The following is a 16,570-nucleotide window of genomic DNA, read 5'->3' on the forward strand; positions in this document are numbered from 1 at the left end:
ATTTAAAAGTAACATGATGAGATTCACATGATATCCAAGTACTAGATACTCAAAACGTCCATAACCGGGGACACGGCTAACCATGATTAGTTTGTACACTCTACAGAGGTTTGTGCACTTTTCCCCACAAGACTCGATCGCCTCCGTTGAATTTCTCGCACTACATGATGTTTGAGAAACGGATGACCGAGACATAGTCTTTCAGAAGCGCTAGCACCTTACGACGGATAGACCGGTACACCTACTTTCCCCTACATCTGCTAGTCTACCCTGTAAGAGTTCGCACGACATAATCAACTATGCCAGAGCCCATAATGGCTTGTGGCTGCACACAGAAGTTTCTAGTATGAAAAATCTCATGATACCTTTGGGCCTGGGTGGCGGTCCATAAAGAAAAACAGGCAATCCTGGAATACCCAGGTACCTCAATCCACCCAGATGTGTGTTTAAGTTGCCACCTTAGATAAACCATTAATTAACAATACTCACATCTGTCATGGATATCACTCACCCAATCCACGTCTACTAGCATAGCCTGGCATAATAAGCAAACGTAATAGTAACTCCCAAAGGTTTGATAATAAAATAGGTAATAGGTACTACCTCAACTACTTCCCATCCCACAATTTAATTAGATCCTAATCATGCAATGTTTGAGGATTTGAGCTAATGCAATAAAACTGGGTAGTAGAAAAGGTATGATCAAAGTGTTACTTGCCTTGCTGATGATCCGCGAAACCTAGAGATTCAAAGTAACAGGCGGCGCACTCCGGGTATTCTATCGCAGACAAACAAAGAAGCATACAATAAGTACTCATCTAATGCACAGGTAAAAGTCAAATAAGAGATCTAATGAGTAAGTTCAACTTAAGAAATCTGGTTTGCAAAAAGAATCAAATCGAACGAAGCAAGGAAAGTCAAACGGCAAAAGAAAACAACTTCGTTCTACTAATATGGATCTAAGTCAAATTTTACAGTAGCAAAAACTTGTTTAAGTTGGTTAAACTGATAGAGGGTTTCGAGACAAAACTCCAGGCGCTTGAATCGCCTGATTCCGATAAACGAGCGAAAAGTTATACTAAAACGAAAATCGGATCAGAAATCGCGATCAGAAAATAATCGCGGAAAATCCGAGAAAAAGAAAAAACGACGAACGGATTAATGAACGAACGTTCGTTAACTGGATCTAAACGATGAGAACATTCGTTAACACGAACGAACGATCGCTCGCTAATTAACCTAAACCGAAAAAACCGATCTAAAAAAACGAAAACTAAAAAAACCGACGGAAAACCGATCGGTTTTTAAAAAAATAGGCGGCGCGGATTACGAGGCGAACCTCAGGCGGCGGGTCGGCGAGGCGGCGGCGCGGCGGCTCCGGCGACGGCTGGCGGCTGCGCTGGCAGCGGCGGCGGCGGAGTCGGGCGCGGGCGGGCGGTGGCGCTAGGGTTCGCGGGCGCGGGGCTAGGCTGGCTTCGGCTGGGCTCCCCCCGGCTTATAAAGCCTAGCCGGAGTCCCGGTCGGACACGGCCCGTAGGTCGGTGCGTTTTCAAAAAAAAAAATTACGCACAGAAGAAAAATTAAAAGAAATACTAAACGGACTCCAAAAATCTCGAAATAAATTTTCCCCGACTTCTAAAATCAGGACGGACAAAGTGAACATTTATTTGGGGCCTAAATGCAATTTTGAAAAACGCATATTTTTTCCTAAATTCAAATAAAATATCGAAAAACTCTGAAATAAAATCTTATTTGATTTCTTTATTAAATCCTCAATACTTTTTTATTTTGGGAAAGTCATTTTTTTCCCTCTCTCATAATTTTGTAATAGAAATAATTGATGATAAAATAAATAAAAATCAAATGATCCTATTATCAATTTTTGAGAAAACTCAAATATGAAAATAACGAAATCCCCAACTCTCTCCGTGGGTCCTTGAGTTGCTTAGGATTTCTAGGATCAACACCAAAAGCAAATAATATATGATATGCATTGATGATCTAATGTATAACATTCCAAATTGAAAATTTAGGATGTTACACGTGGACTCCTCTGCAACTCTGCACCCTAAGCTCGACGACTGTCGGTGGCGGGCATAGGTCGCGCTCCAAACGACACTGGATTTTGCCCCTACTGCTTTCCGCCGCCTATCTGCATCGACATTCTAGACTCTGGTCGACTGGGGTTTTCTTTGGGATTGGGTCGGGAATTTTTCTCATGGAGAAGGTAATCGTTGTTAATCAACAAACGGAATATTCACTCATCTCTAATCGCAGTCCATCCATCGCTGCTAATCAACCGGCGGAAATCGCCGTGAAATCATTTTTGTTCTAGCTAATTCGTGGGTGTTCATTCATGTGTCCACAGTGCGAGCACAAATCGGGCAACTGTGGTCGTGGCCAGTCGAAAACGAAGTTCTATCTCACCATTCCGGATGACTTCAGGGAGCGCTCGGTATGTTCAATCTCAACCTACCAGGGCCGGCATGGCCGAAATTTGTGGACATGTACCGTCTGTTGCTACATTATCTATATATTTGCATCAAATCTTTGTTACATTATCTATTTTAATTCTATATGTTTGTACTTTGCTTTCTTCTATATATGGATCTGTTCTATCAGTTACTCTCATATTTGCATCTTGCTGTGTTATTTCAATATATCTAATTTAAGATCTTAATTTTCATTTCAAGCAGTGCATCCCTTACTTTGCAAGAACAGGAGTAGAAGAAAATCTTGGGCTTTACTTTGCTGATGACTCCCAGGATGTCATATTGACAATGCAACATGGATTTACAATGACGGTTAGCATAAAACTTGACAAAGATGGTCACTCCTATTTTAATGTGGATCTTTGGAGAAAAATGTCTAAGTGTTATGAACTGAAAGCTCACAATAAAATTCTAGTGCGTGCACCACAGCCTGGTCTAATTAACATGGATGCTTACTTCCCCAATGTCCTCAGCCGATCATAGTCTGATCGAGGTTAGTGTCCTTTCAACTTTCTCCATGCTTTCATATTACTATTTAAGCAAACAATTTATCACTATTTACGCAACCAATTGTGATATCATATTCTGACTCCGTTCCTAGGCAGTAACAAATTCTATTTACCAATTTATGCGCACTATATATTCTTCTGCCATGTTCTGAATAACTAATACCTTTCCACCTTTTAAGCAGGATATGTTGGATGCATAGTGAACGATCTGTATGTTACTAAGTGTACTAAATTTCAATGGAAGGACTTGAAGCATGTCAGAAACTTTATTGATAATCTGACAGAGATAGCCCAACGTATGAACGCTGGATTTTGGATGGGATTAATTAGACATCTGGTACACACACTGAACAAGACCAATTGTGTGCACAAAACGCTGGTAAAAAGTCTTATTTTAATATTGATGCTCATGAACTATATATATCTTCAACGATATGTTACAATTGTTTTTTATTCTATATGTCAATAGATTGCCCCCAGTAGCAGTTCATGGATCGATTTCCCGGCGTGGTCAAATTACACTTGTGCCGGCTAATAATGCCAAAGTGATTGCAAGGTACTGCATTTTCCGCAAAAATGGGACCATTCAAATTAACAAGTTCTTGCTTCTCATGGCAATTGCTACCTCTTGAGCACTGCGTTGGTTTTCCCTTAAAGAGGAAAGGGTGATGCAGTAAAGTACCATAAGTATTTCCATCAGTTTTTGAGAACCAAGGTATCAATCCAGTTGGAGATCACGACCGAGTCCCACGCACCTACACAAACAAATAAGAACCTCGCAACCAACGCGATAAAGGGGTTGTCAATCCCTTCACGGTCACTTATGAGAGTGAGATCTGATAGATATGATAAGATGATATTTTTGGTATTTTTATGATAAAGAGAAATAAATATGCAAAGTAAAATAAACGGCAATAGAAATAGCTAAGTGTTGGAAGATTAATATGATAGAAGATAGACCCGGGGGCCATAGGTTTCACTAGTGGCTTCTCTCAAGAGCATAAGTATTACGGTGGGTAAAAAATTGTTGTCGAGCAATTAATAGAAAAGAGAAAAATTATGAGAATATCTAGGCATGATCATGCATATAGGCATCACGTCCGTGACAAGTAGACCGAAATTATCATGCATATAAGTTCATAAGAACAGAGTAATGCTTTAAGTAAGATGACATGATGTAGAGGGATAAACTCATGCAATATGATATAAACCCCATCTTTTTTACTCGATGGCAACAATACAATACGTGTCGTTTCCCCTACTGTCACTGGGTTCGAGCATCGCAGGATTGAACCCAAGGCTAACACTAGTAGAAAAGGGGCCAAAGGTCCAGGCCGGGTCAGCCCATTAGTCCCGGTTCAGTCACGAACCGGGATTAATGTGAGCATTGGTCCCGGTTCGTGCGACTAAGGCATTAGTCCCGGTTCACCTGAGCCCTTTAGTCCCAGTTTGAGGCACGAACCAAGACTAAAGGGTGCGATGTCCTTTAGTCCCGGGTTGTGTCTCAAACCGGGACTAAAGATTAGACCTTTAGTCCCGGTTTGAGACACAGCCCATTTTCAAACTCTACCCCCTCCCTGGTGGATCGCCTTTTTTGTTTCGAAAAAATCAAAAGAAAATGATAAAAACTTCAAAAAAATCCTTCGAGAGGTAGTTATATTACTACATCTACTAGTTAGGAAAATTTAAAAACTTAAATTTGGACATGTTTTGCAAAAAATGTAGGGAAAATGTATCAAAATGTTCAGAACGAAAATCCGCTCGTTCTAAAAGGAAAAAATGTTATGCTCAAATTCCACTAATATACAGCCTGTTTGCAAATTTTTAGAACCCTCAAATTCTAAAAGGAAAAAAGAGTTATGCTCAAATTTCAGTTTCTTTTTAATTTTTGTTAAATCTGGTCAAACTACTTATTCAAGAAGTATTAGTGTTACTAAATAATTATTCAATAATATTAGTGTTACTAAATAATTATTTTAGTTTTTTTTCAATTTTGGTCAAGTATGGTCAAACTTTGGTCAAGCAATGGTCAAACTACTTGTCAGTGTCAAAACCGGCGGATCTCGGGTTGGGGGTCCCGAACTGTGCGTCTAAGCCAGATGGTAACAGGAGGCAAGGGACACGAAGTTTTACCCAGGTTCGGGCCCTCTTGATGGAGGTAAAACCCTACGTCCTGCTTGATTAATATTGAAGATATGAGTGTTACAAGAGTAGATCTACCACGAGATCAGAGAGGCTAAACCCTAGGAGCTAGCCTATGATATGATTGTATGTTGTGATTGTTGTCCTATGAACTAAAACCCTTCGATTTATATAGACACCGGAGAGGGTTAGTGACGATGTCCTGGACTAGGGGGTACTCAACACGTCATCTCCCGATCTGATAGATTGGGCCGAGGACCCCGGGGCCGTATACTCATGGGCCAGTTCAGACAACTGCCGCATACAAGGAATATTCCACAAAGACTTGGCGATCAAGACAAGGACTTCTCCCCACCGGCGTAGTCGGCTAGGACTCTTGTTAACCTAGGCCTCTGGTGCATTATATAAACCAGGGCCAGGCTAGTCGACAGAACATACAGAACAACAATCATACCATAGGCTAGCATCTAGGGTTTAGCCTCTCCGATCTCGTGGTAGATCTACTCTTGTACTACCCATATCATCAATATTAATCAAGCAGGACGTAGGGTTTTACCTCCATCAAGAGGGCCCGAACCTGGGTAAAACTTCGTTTCCCTTGCCTCCTGTTGCCATCCGGCCTATAGACACACAGTTCGGGACCCCCTACCCGAGATCCGCCAGTTTTGACACCGACATTGGTGCTTTCATTGAGAGTTCCGCTGTGTGATCGACAAAAGGATCGATGTCTCGCCTGCAGATCAACTGTGACTTCGGCATCTTCGTCACCAGCTCGTCTGGTCACCTTGGTTCGACCAAGAACTGCGCCCTGTGTTCGGATCACCATGTTCGGACGAGGGACTTCATCAAACATCAACTCCGATATTTATCAAGATCACGAAGGAATCATCCATGGAGCTCGGGGGCTCAACATCAACATTACCCTCAAGCGATCGTGCTGTTTTTTTTTGGACAACGAACTCGTATCTGCCGCCACCACCTCCTCGAGTATCGCTTTGACGGTCGCTTTGGTGGAATTGTGCGGAATTGAGTCTATAACAACCCTGAAAAATTTCGTTGAGTTCCGACGGAGGAATCTCTGGCAATCCACGATATACCAGAGCCCTGTAAAATCTGGATGGGAATTTGGATGAGTTTAGGGCGTGGTATCCAGCTTCTAGCTCGGACGTCCTTTGGAAGATCCAACCATTGATCGGCTGCGGACTTCCTATATCTACCACCTCTCAAAATTTCAGGTCGATCCGACCGTCCAAACTTTTCGGATCTTTCGATTAGTACATCACTTTTCGGATCTGTTTTCTGCGTGAAAACGAATCCGACCCGAGTTCATTTTTTTTATGAACGGGATTTCCGACATCCCTTTTGAAGGAAGTTTTGTATGGGGTATTGTGTTGTGTTCCCGAACACATCCCACTAACTTTAAGATCTTTTGAACATGATCTTCAACATCATGCTGGTGTCAAACTAGTCCGGCAATATTACTCCACGGCTGCCGACCTGCGCTAGACACATCGTCACATTAGCCGAGCTCAACTTCTTCGGATCATCATCTCGGCAAGCCGAACAAGAGTCCGGCATCGCGAAGGATAAATCACCATCAACATCGCCGCCCCACGGATTACATGGAGCGGGCATATCGGCGTCGCCGCACGGTCGCTTCATCAAGCCGGCATCGACCACGTCACGACCTGCATCGACAGGGCCGCACTATTGCTTCTTCAATCTGGTGTCCATCACGCCGACCTACTTCGACTCATCGGCTGACGTCGAGGCCTCGACATCTCGGCTGGACTGGGGGCTTCGCCATCTCTTCATCGACCTACTCCAGACACTTCGGCGTCACTAGCCGACCAGCTCTGTCACGTTAGCTGGGCCAAGGGCTTTGCCTCGGCGAGTCAATCTTTATCAGCATTGCCATGCCATCGTTTTATTTCCCATCAGGCAATGGGTGTGCGGAGCAAGTCCCAATTTTGGGAATCACCTTCCTTCGAATTGATACAACAAATAAACCAGGTGCTATTAATCCCAGTATTTTTTCTTGTTTGGGTTCATTTTTCCCAAGGCATTATTACTCTGGTTTGTCCATGATATGTACACATGTCTATCAAATGGTGACCGCATTAATGACGGTCGCATGGTGGTTCGATCAGTTTCCATACATAGTCCGACGAACGCCGCATCCGGAGCTCGGACCGACCTGTGAATTCAGGCTTTGCCACGCCTTTACTACATCACGCCGACGCCCTGCATCGACATTGACTTCGGCGCCAGGCCATATTTCTTCTATTCCTCACTTTGCATAAATTATTTATTATGCAACATTTTTTTATCATTATTACTATTATCTCCGGTTTGCACTATTTTTTGTGCACAGAAAAATGATCCGGGGACTTCGGCATCACTCTGCCGGTCTGCATTGACCGTGCTATGTCACCACTTCAGCGTGTCGAGCTCTCCGCTCCGCTACCTCGGGACCAGCTTGGGGGATGGAACCTTGCCCCGTATCAAGCTCGGACCGCGTCATCAATACCGAACACATTAACCAGCTAAGTCGCTTTCATGATCAAAACTTTAATTTCTAACTTGTGTTCGGTTCGACCAAGCATTATACTTTTTTGGAAAAAAGTTGCTTGTAAAAAATTTCCTTGTCCAAACTTTGTTTGTGACGCATAAATTCAAATACCCAATTCATTTGGGGGCTTCCTTCATGAAGCTTTTCCACTTGAATATGATTATACTTGTACGGCTTCGTTGCTTGTTCGTGTATTACGCCACAATATGCATCATATTGACTTAAGCGATTTGCAAGCTGGGTTGCCTCGCTCCTGTGCTTACCCCTACATTCCCGATTGTTCGGCTAGGGAGTAAAGGGAGCACCTCTGCGATTGTCACGATCGGGTCGCCGGAGCCGGACCTCAGACTGGGTGAAGCCGAAAGCTAGCGCTCTTATAGTTTTCAATGATGGTCGGCACACAACGGAACTCATGAGTACAAAAAATCTATTGCATAAGTCTCATAATAACAATCAGCACCGAAGAAAGGTATCGGTGGGGGTACTATTTTCTTTGAAGATGCTTCTTACACTTCACGGTAATATAACATAAGTTCCCTGAGCGCGCTTTGTCTGTTACAGCCTTATGGCCTGATTGCCTGGTTATTGGAAACACTGTCGATATTCTCGACCGATGGAGTACATAACACTTTTCGGTCCTTGACCGAAGAGGAAGAAGCTGACGGTCGGTTAAGACGCGTTTAAAGTTCGGTTGAACATAGATATGATATAAGTACTTCGGTACATGCAATCATTCTTCTACCCAAGTCACTTGGGGGCTCTTAAGTTTATTTGAGCCGTTTTATAATAAGTGTTCTTCTTCTTAGTTGTTGCAAAGTTTTATTATTATTATTATTATTTATCACTCCTTTTTTTGACATGAGTGTGCGGTCACTAGCCGGGGAACCTAATTTCTCTCTCAAAGCCGCTAGAGTTTAGTTTGCTAAACTGGCCTGATGAGAAGTACTCCGCCCTCGGGATAGGAGGTTGAAGCCATAGGCTGACCCGCTCGAAGTCTTGAGATAGGATGTATCATGTTAAAGCACGACAGAAGCACTTCTTTTTTCTAAGACCAACTTTCGGATTGGCACCGAACACTTGATATTATTCGGACATTATGTTTTTACTGACGTTTCTTGGTTTTCCAAGCTTTTTGGCACTTTTAAACTATTTGTGCTTTTCCAACATTAGTCTCGTAGTGCAACGCCGGACACCTTTAGGGATTCGGCAAAAACATTCTCAGATATTGCTATATATGCATCGGTTTCAAATTGTGTCTTCGGTCAATAGTTGGGTTGCCCGGCTCCTGCACTTGCTTCCTACGTCCCGTTTTGTTCGGCTAGGCGTGCAAAGGGAGAACCACTACGATTGTGCTTCCAGCTCACATGGTTAAGCACCTCAGTGGAGAAAGCCGAAAACTGACTTTCACAATAAGCGTAAACTGGTCAGCGACCCGATGACTATGTTAAATGATGGGCCATTCATAATATTGGCCGAAGTGTTTATGGCTTGACCCCGACTGTCGCCGAACACTACCGAGGGCTATTAACTGGCCTCCCAAACTAAATCCTCAATATTTTGCTCTTACATTAGAGCTGAGGTTTAATGATCATGCTTAGCATGACAACCCAAAGAAAGGAACCGATAGCGGGACTATTTTCTTTGGAAGACATTTCTTCTGTTAAACAGTAATATAACTCTCTGCATACCTTTGTTTATAAAACCGTATGGCCAGATTGCCTTGTTTGTTGTAAATCTTTGCCCTCATAAAGGCTTTATAAAGTAGGACAAACACTCCTCGGCTACTGGCCGAGGAGGTGGAAGCCAATGGTTGGTCAACAAAGTTTTGTACAATGCGGATCCGAGCATTAATGACGTAAAATACTTGGATACATAGAGTCATTACACATAATTTATGATTTTACTATGGATATTGATCCTTAATTCGGCCACCCGTGCCCGCATTAAGGCTTGGGGGCTACTAGGCTTCGGGCTTATTATTTACAAATATTAAAGGGGCACATTGATCCCCTGATCTGGTGTTACCACCCGACCAGTGTCTCGGGGGCTACTGCATTGCTTGTCCAATGCAGAAAATTTTATGTGCAATATAGTTTCCGAGGAGATTTTGATCCTCAGGTTGGTCGGCCACACCCAACCTGAGTCTCGAGGACTGAACATGCCGCTTTTAGTGTCCCGAAGTATTCTGCCGAGCTTGGACTTGATCCTTAGGCCGATTTTGCAAATCAACCTGAGTCTCAGCGGCTACTGGGATCAGCGGTCTTACGTCATCCTTCAGGTGCATCTCGAGTTTTAGACCGATACACACCTTGAGGGCTACTAGCTATATATCTCGGCAGAGAATAAATTGCACCAATAAAAAATATTCACAAAAATCAGCCCACATTCAGGGTGGTGCACCACCTCGGAAGTAGCCCGGCATAAAGCTTGGGTGCTAGTGGCTGGCTCCATAGAGGGCATTTCTGGCATTAAGCTCGGCTAAACTCCTTCAAACTTCTTTGAACCAAGGTGATTTATGACACCTCGGATATAGTCTGGCGTTGGAGCTCGGATACAGTCCGGCGTTGGAGCTCGGATATACAGTCCGGCTTTGGAGCTCGGATACATAGTCCGGCGTTGGAGCTCGGATACATTCCAGCGTTAGAGCTGGGAAGCGGTCCGGTGTTGGTGCTCGGTTGAAAAAGATACCTCGAATACAGTCCGGCGTTGGAGCTCGGACGCAAGAGGATGCTGCCGCCCGGGAACAACTTCAAACCCGAGGTGTGGCATAAAAATAACAAGGCATTGGTAATGGCCGGAAACTTAAAGGGGCTCCTCGAATACCCGACGTGTAAACCCGTCGAATGCATTTCGGCGATCCTCAAGATCGAAGATAAAGAAGAATTGTTGAACCAGTTTTCAAGACCGACGACCGAAGATGAAAAATAGTTCGGAAGAATCGAGGAGTGTCCCTAACTTGAAGACCGGTTCAGGGGGCTACTAACGGTGTCCTGGACTAGGGGGTACTCAACACGTCATCTCCCGATCTGATAGACTGGGCCGAGGACCCCGGGGCCGTATACTCATGGGCCAGTTCGGACAACTGCCGCATACAAGGAAGATTCCACAAAGACTTGGCGATCAAGATAAGGACTTCTCCCCACTGGCGTATTCGGCTAGGACTCTTGTTAACCTAGGCCTCTGGTACATTATATAAACCAGGGCCAGGCTAGTCGATAGAACATACAGAACAACAATCATACCATAGGCTAGCTTCTAGGGTTTAGCCTCTCCGATCTCGTGGTAGATCTACTCTTATACTACCCATATCATCAATATTAATGAAGCAGGACGTAGGGTTTTACCTCCATCAAGAGGGCCCGAACCTGGGTAAAACTTCGTGTCCCTTGCCTCTTGTTACCATCCGGCCTAGATGCACAGTTCGGGACCCCCTACCCGAGATCCGCCGGTTTTGACACCGACAGTTAGGGTTACACAAGGTCGGTTACAAAGGAGGAGATATCCATATACGTATTGCCTAGCTTTCCTTCCACGCCAAGTAGAGTCCCATTCGGACACGAGACTAAGTCTTCAATCTTGTATCTTCATAGTCTAACAGTCCGGCCAATGGAGATAGTCCGGCTGTCCGGAGACCCCCTAATTCAGTACTCCCTCAGTAGCCCCTGAACCAGGCTTCAATGACGATGAGTCCGGCACGCAGTTGTCTTCGGCATTGCAAGGCGGGTTCCTTCTCCGAATACATCGCAGAAGAATTTGAATACGAGGATAGTGTCCGACCCTGCAAAGTAAGTTCCACATTCCACTGTAGAGAGAATAATGTTTTCGCAGATCTAATTTGCTAGCTTATTTTAGCAACACGACGTTACGTCATGGCCCGGTGATTATTCGAACCGTTTCTTTTAACCAGATCCACACATAACGTGAGGCTGTTTCGTGACACGTCTTGCCGAAGCGGAGATCTTGTTCCCCAATTACGGGATTCTCATCAATACGGGCGTGGGTAACCCAACCGTGTCTAGGACTCCTAGATTATAGGCAAGTCCTAAACGGCTACGGAGAGGATGCTTGATATTCACACTCTTTATAAAGGGACAAGGTTTTCGCTTTTTCCCTCTCGTGCTCAACCAGACCCTTCGCCCGCCTCGAGTTCTAACACCCAAAGCCCAGGTTAGGTGCTCCGGATATTCAATCATGTCCGGATCCAGCCTTCAAGGCCGATGGATGCCCTCCTCCGTGACAGAAGAGGACATTAAGAAGTTGAGGGTGGCCAGATACCTGACCGCCGAGGTTTCGCATTGGCTGCCTGCTCGAGGGCAGGTCGTATCTACTCCCGAACCCAATGAGAATGTTGTGTTCGTCTCCCGCTTCCTCCGAGGTCTAGGCCTCACTCTGGATCCCTTCGTCAGGGGCTTGATGTTCTATTACGGGCTAGATTTCCACGATCTAGCTCCGAACTCCTTTCTCCACATCATGACATTTATTGTCGTGTGCGAGGCCTTCCTCCGTGTGACCCCTCACTTCGGCCTGTGGCTCAAGACCTTTGAAGTACAACCGAAGATGATCGAGGGGCAACAGGCAGCGTGTGGAGGTGCATCAATAGGCAAGGTGGCAGGAGCTCCATGGCCGAAAGGCTCCTTTCCATAGGTGTCCGAACTATGGCAACGGGAGTGGTTTTACGTCACGGCTCCCAGAAGTGCCAAGTGGGCGGCTGTGCCCGCTTTCCGCCCGGGCCCCCCGCCACAACTGATGTCATGGATTAGCAGGGGTCTGAGCTGGGGTCCAGCCAAGGACGTGCCTATACTGCAAAGTCGCATCCGAAATCTCTTCGAGGGAGATTTTAATTTGGTTGCGGTAATACAAGTTATGTTGGTTCGTCAAGTCCAACCTTGCAAACGCCAGCCCCTGCGCTTGTGGAAGTTCAACCCAAAGGGACCACGTGCCATTCAAAGTTTCCTCGGCCTGACGCACGAGGAGATGTACAAGTCATTCTTCGGACCTCAAGTGGAATGTCCGGATATCACCGAGGACGTGGGCCTGAGCAGTAACCGTGTCGCCGAACAAGTAAGAAATCCCCTAGCCAAACACGCTATCTTTTATTCGAAGTTATTTATGAGAGTTCGCCTTTTGACCAGGATTGGCTAACAAGGGCGAAGATGATTCGGTGTTTGGCCCTCCTCCCTAAGGGTTTGGAAAATCCGGTATTGGAGAAGATGCTCAAGGTCGCACCTTGCCCGGAGCCCTTGAAGGAAGATACCGAGGGAGAAAATACCGGCGGACGCGGTCCCGCATTGCTATTCGCTCCAACCGAGGGAATGGGCGTCTCCACGAAGGAGGACGATCGGGGGAGGAAAAGGACTGCTTCCGAGGATCCGGAAGCCGAAGCCTCCAAACGGGAGAAGAGGTCTCCCACTGAGGGTCCTGCCTTGGGGGGTGTTTTTGCCGCATAGAGTCCGCGGGGGGATCAGCCCTCCAACGAGTCGTAAGTGATCCAAAATATTTTAATAGTAAGGGTATGCTTATCTTTTTCCTCTGAGAAAATAACCACCGCATCTATCTTGCAGTTCGGGCCTCAGCCCCTATCAAATGAGCTCGTCTTCGAGGGATCTTCTTCCAGAGATGATGGAGAGCGAAATGCCTCCCCCGGACTCCTCCGCTCTAGAAGCGGGCGACCCCGAAGTGTCGTCACGGAGGGCCTCTCCGGATCCGGTGAGGCCAGAAGATAATCCTGTAGACCCCCGAAGTCCCCAGTGTCTGGCTCCCGAAGAGAGCATACAAAAGAGTCCGGCACCGTCTGGTGTGCGGTCGGACGTTCTGAGGGAGTTGGTGGGGCGACCGGCCATCTCAGAAGAGCACCGTACGTTGATGGGTACAGTGATGGAGAGAGTCTCATCCGCTGAAAGCGGATTACATGAAGCCTTTATCAGTTTATTGATAGGCTTTGAGGTATGTGAGATAATATGTGATAGTACTGCACATGTTAGGTGTGCCCTGTGTAGATAGTAGCCCCTGAGACTCTGGTTGTCGTCGAGAACGGCGGCGAACAGAGGATCATATTCCTAGGCAATAACCAAACTACCTCTATGTGCAGGTGGTGGGAGCTCCGGTGGCTAGCCGGACTGGGGAGTTTGCCCAATTAAAACGGCAACTGGATGCGGTAGACGCCGACATCGAGCTTGTTAACAAGAGGCTTGACAAGGCACAAGGTAAGTGTTATTATCCGGTGAATGCCATGTAGTAAGAGCGGCATAATGCCAGTATCTTTAATATGTTGTGACTGCAGATGGAGCTGCCACCGTGGAAGCCTTGCGGGCGGAACTTGCCCGAGCCAAGGAACAAGCGAGGATTAGTAATGCGGCTTCTTTGAAGGCAGCCAAAGACTTGAAAGCCGAGAAGGCCGCACATTGCAAGAGTCAGGAGAAGATGGCCAAGATGGCCGTAGAATTAAAAGACACTGCCGACCATTGCCGGGTCCTTGAGAAAGAAAACCGAGCGAAGGCAAAGGACCTTGAGAAGGCCGCGACGGCAGACAAAGACACCCGTTCTACTATGAGAGCGAAGAAGGAGGAGTTGTTGGAAGCCGGGGATATTGCGGCTAGGAAACCCTTCATGTTACGGAGGAAGTTCGGAGATCCCCGATATGCCCCTCTGGATCGGCTATGGAGTTCGGCAGATGGGTATATGGATTTGGCGGCAAGCGCTGCAGATGCATCCAAGTACTTCCAAGGTCAGACAGATCGTGAAGTGGACAAGCTGTTCTGGACGCAATTCCACGTTCCAGAGCGTCCGCTTTCATTGACTGACCAGCTAGCCAAATGGGCTGAACTGAATAGGTTGTCCCGACTCGCCATGAGGTCTGTTGTGGATCAGCTATGGCCGGAAAGGCCAAAGCCGAACAGCTATTTCAGCTTACTGCAGCAGTTCCTTGATGCGGTGCCGCGCATTAATGCGATGAAGAGGTCGGCATGCATAGAAGGCTCGCGGATGGCCCTTGCCCGTGTTAAAGCGTATTGGGTGGAGATGGACGCTACCACTGTTGCGGCGCAGGGTTCGGCCGTAGGTCGGGTGGCTGTCGAACACTATTTCGAGGAGGTTCTCGAGGGTGCTCGTTTGATAGAGGCCCATTGCTCGAAAAATATTATGTTTGAGTGATATGTATTCTCATTGTAAGCACAATGCTTTTATGAATTTTTTATAAGGTTATTTTTATACTTTTGCCTGAAAGTAGTATGATGCCTCCTATGCAGCCGTTTACATATACTTGTGTATAACCTGAAAGATTGCAGCCGTCGGCTTCAACCCCCACACATAAAATGCGGGGGTGCTCGCAAAAACGCGTGTTCACACTTAACCCAACATCTTGGTCCTATTAAGGAGGTGATAGCGTAGCGAGCGAGGCAACCGGACTGTAATGCTTTAACACTTTCACTTAGCCATAGGAGTTTGACAGTGGGGATACTAGATAGCCCCTGGTGGCTCCGCACTCTGCCGATCGCGGGGTGCGTACATGCCTGGCTGGGAAACGGCCCTTCGTTAAGGCGGAGGAATTCTAACATTCCGATAGGTCACCGAGTGGTTGACCAGTCTCACGCTATATCATGACAGTCAGTTTTCGGCTTTCTCTACTGAGGTGCTTGTCCGGATGAACCAGGGCACAATTGCAGTAGTTCTCCTGGTGCTACCTTAGCCGGTAAAGCGGAACATAAGGCACCAAAACACAGGAGCCGGGCAAACCCAACATTTGACCAAAGACAATGACTCGAAGCTGATGCATATAAGGCCAAACTCACGACGCCGAACACTCCCTAAGGTATTCGGTCTTTATGATATAAACCGGGCCCAAATAGTGCCCTTCGTAAGAAACCACTTGTGTCCAGGTACGTGCATTATTCTGACGTGGCCACATGCCAAGACGCCAGCATACTTCTCAACTGTGCTGAGAATGCGGTGGATATGTATCAACAAGAGACAGTAAAAAAGGTTTACGCAGGGTCTTAATCTGAAAAGAATCCTTGGAGCGGGTCCCTGCTGCATGTCTGCGCCTGTGTCTCCGTTGTGCGGTATCCTGGAGGGGTGTAGCATGATGATCATCTGTAAAAGAGAGGAGCTTAGGTGAAAAAGCTGTCGTACAAAAAGATAGTTTTTTAAAGAAATCATGTATAATTCTAGGTAAGTAAGAATTGCCGCTTGTCTGCGCTCGTTGAGCCCCTTGTATTTGTAATAGGGGTGTGATCATTGATCGGTATAAATTGCATATGGCTGCGCCGGACTCGTCTAGCCGTGTCTGAGGTCGTGACGACCTGCAAAATGCTTTAGCTGGTGAGGCCGTTTTTAGTGTGCGGCTGCCAGGGCAGCCGCACGCTCTTCGCCGCGCAGAGATCGCATAATACTTCCGTTCACTGTAATGATGCCACGTGGACCGGGCATCTTGACTGTGAGGGAAGCGCAGTGTGGTATTGCGTTAAAGCGAGCGAAAGCTTCGCGTCCGAGTAGTGCTTGATAGCCACTTTGAAACAGAGCGATGTGGAAGGTTAAATGTTCGCTACGGAAGTTATCGGGGAAGCCGAATATAACTTTTAGTAGCAGGGAGCCCATGCAATGAGCCCCTGGGCCTGGCGTTACTCCTTTAAAGGTAATATTGCTATGGCAAATTTTTGTTGGGTCTATCCCCATTTCACAGATTGTATCCTGGTATATCAGGTTTAGACTGCTGCCACCGTCCATCAGGACTCGTGTGAAGTGATATCCGTCAATTATTGGGTCTAATACCAGGGCAGCCCATCCTGCACGCTGGACACTTGTTGAGTAATCACGATGGTCGAAAGTGATCGGTTGAGACGACCAGTGGCAGGATTCCG

This window comes from Triticum dicoccoides, chromosome 2A (genome assembly GCF_002162155.2).
Source record: "Triticum dicoccoides isolate Atlit2015 ecotype Zavitan chromosome 2A, WEW_v2.0, whole genome shotgun sequence".
Classification (NCBI taxonomy): Eukaryota; Viridiplantae; Streptophyta; class Magnoliopsida; order Poales; family Poaceae; genus Triticum; species Triticum dicoccoides.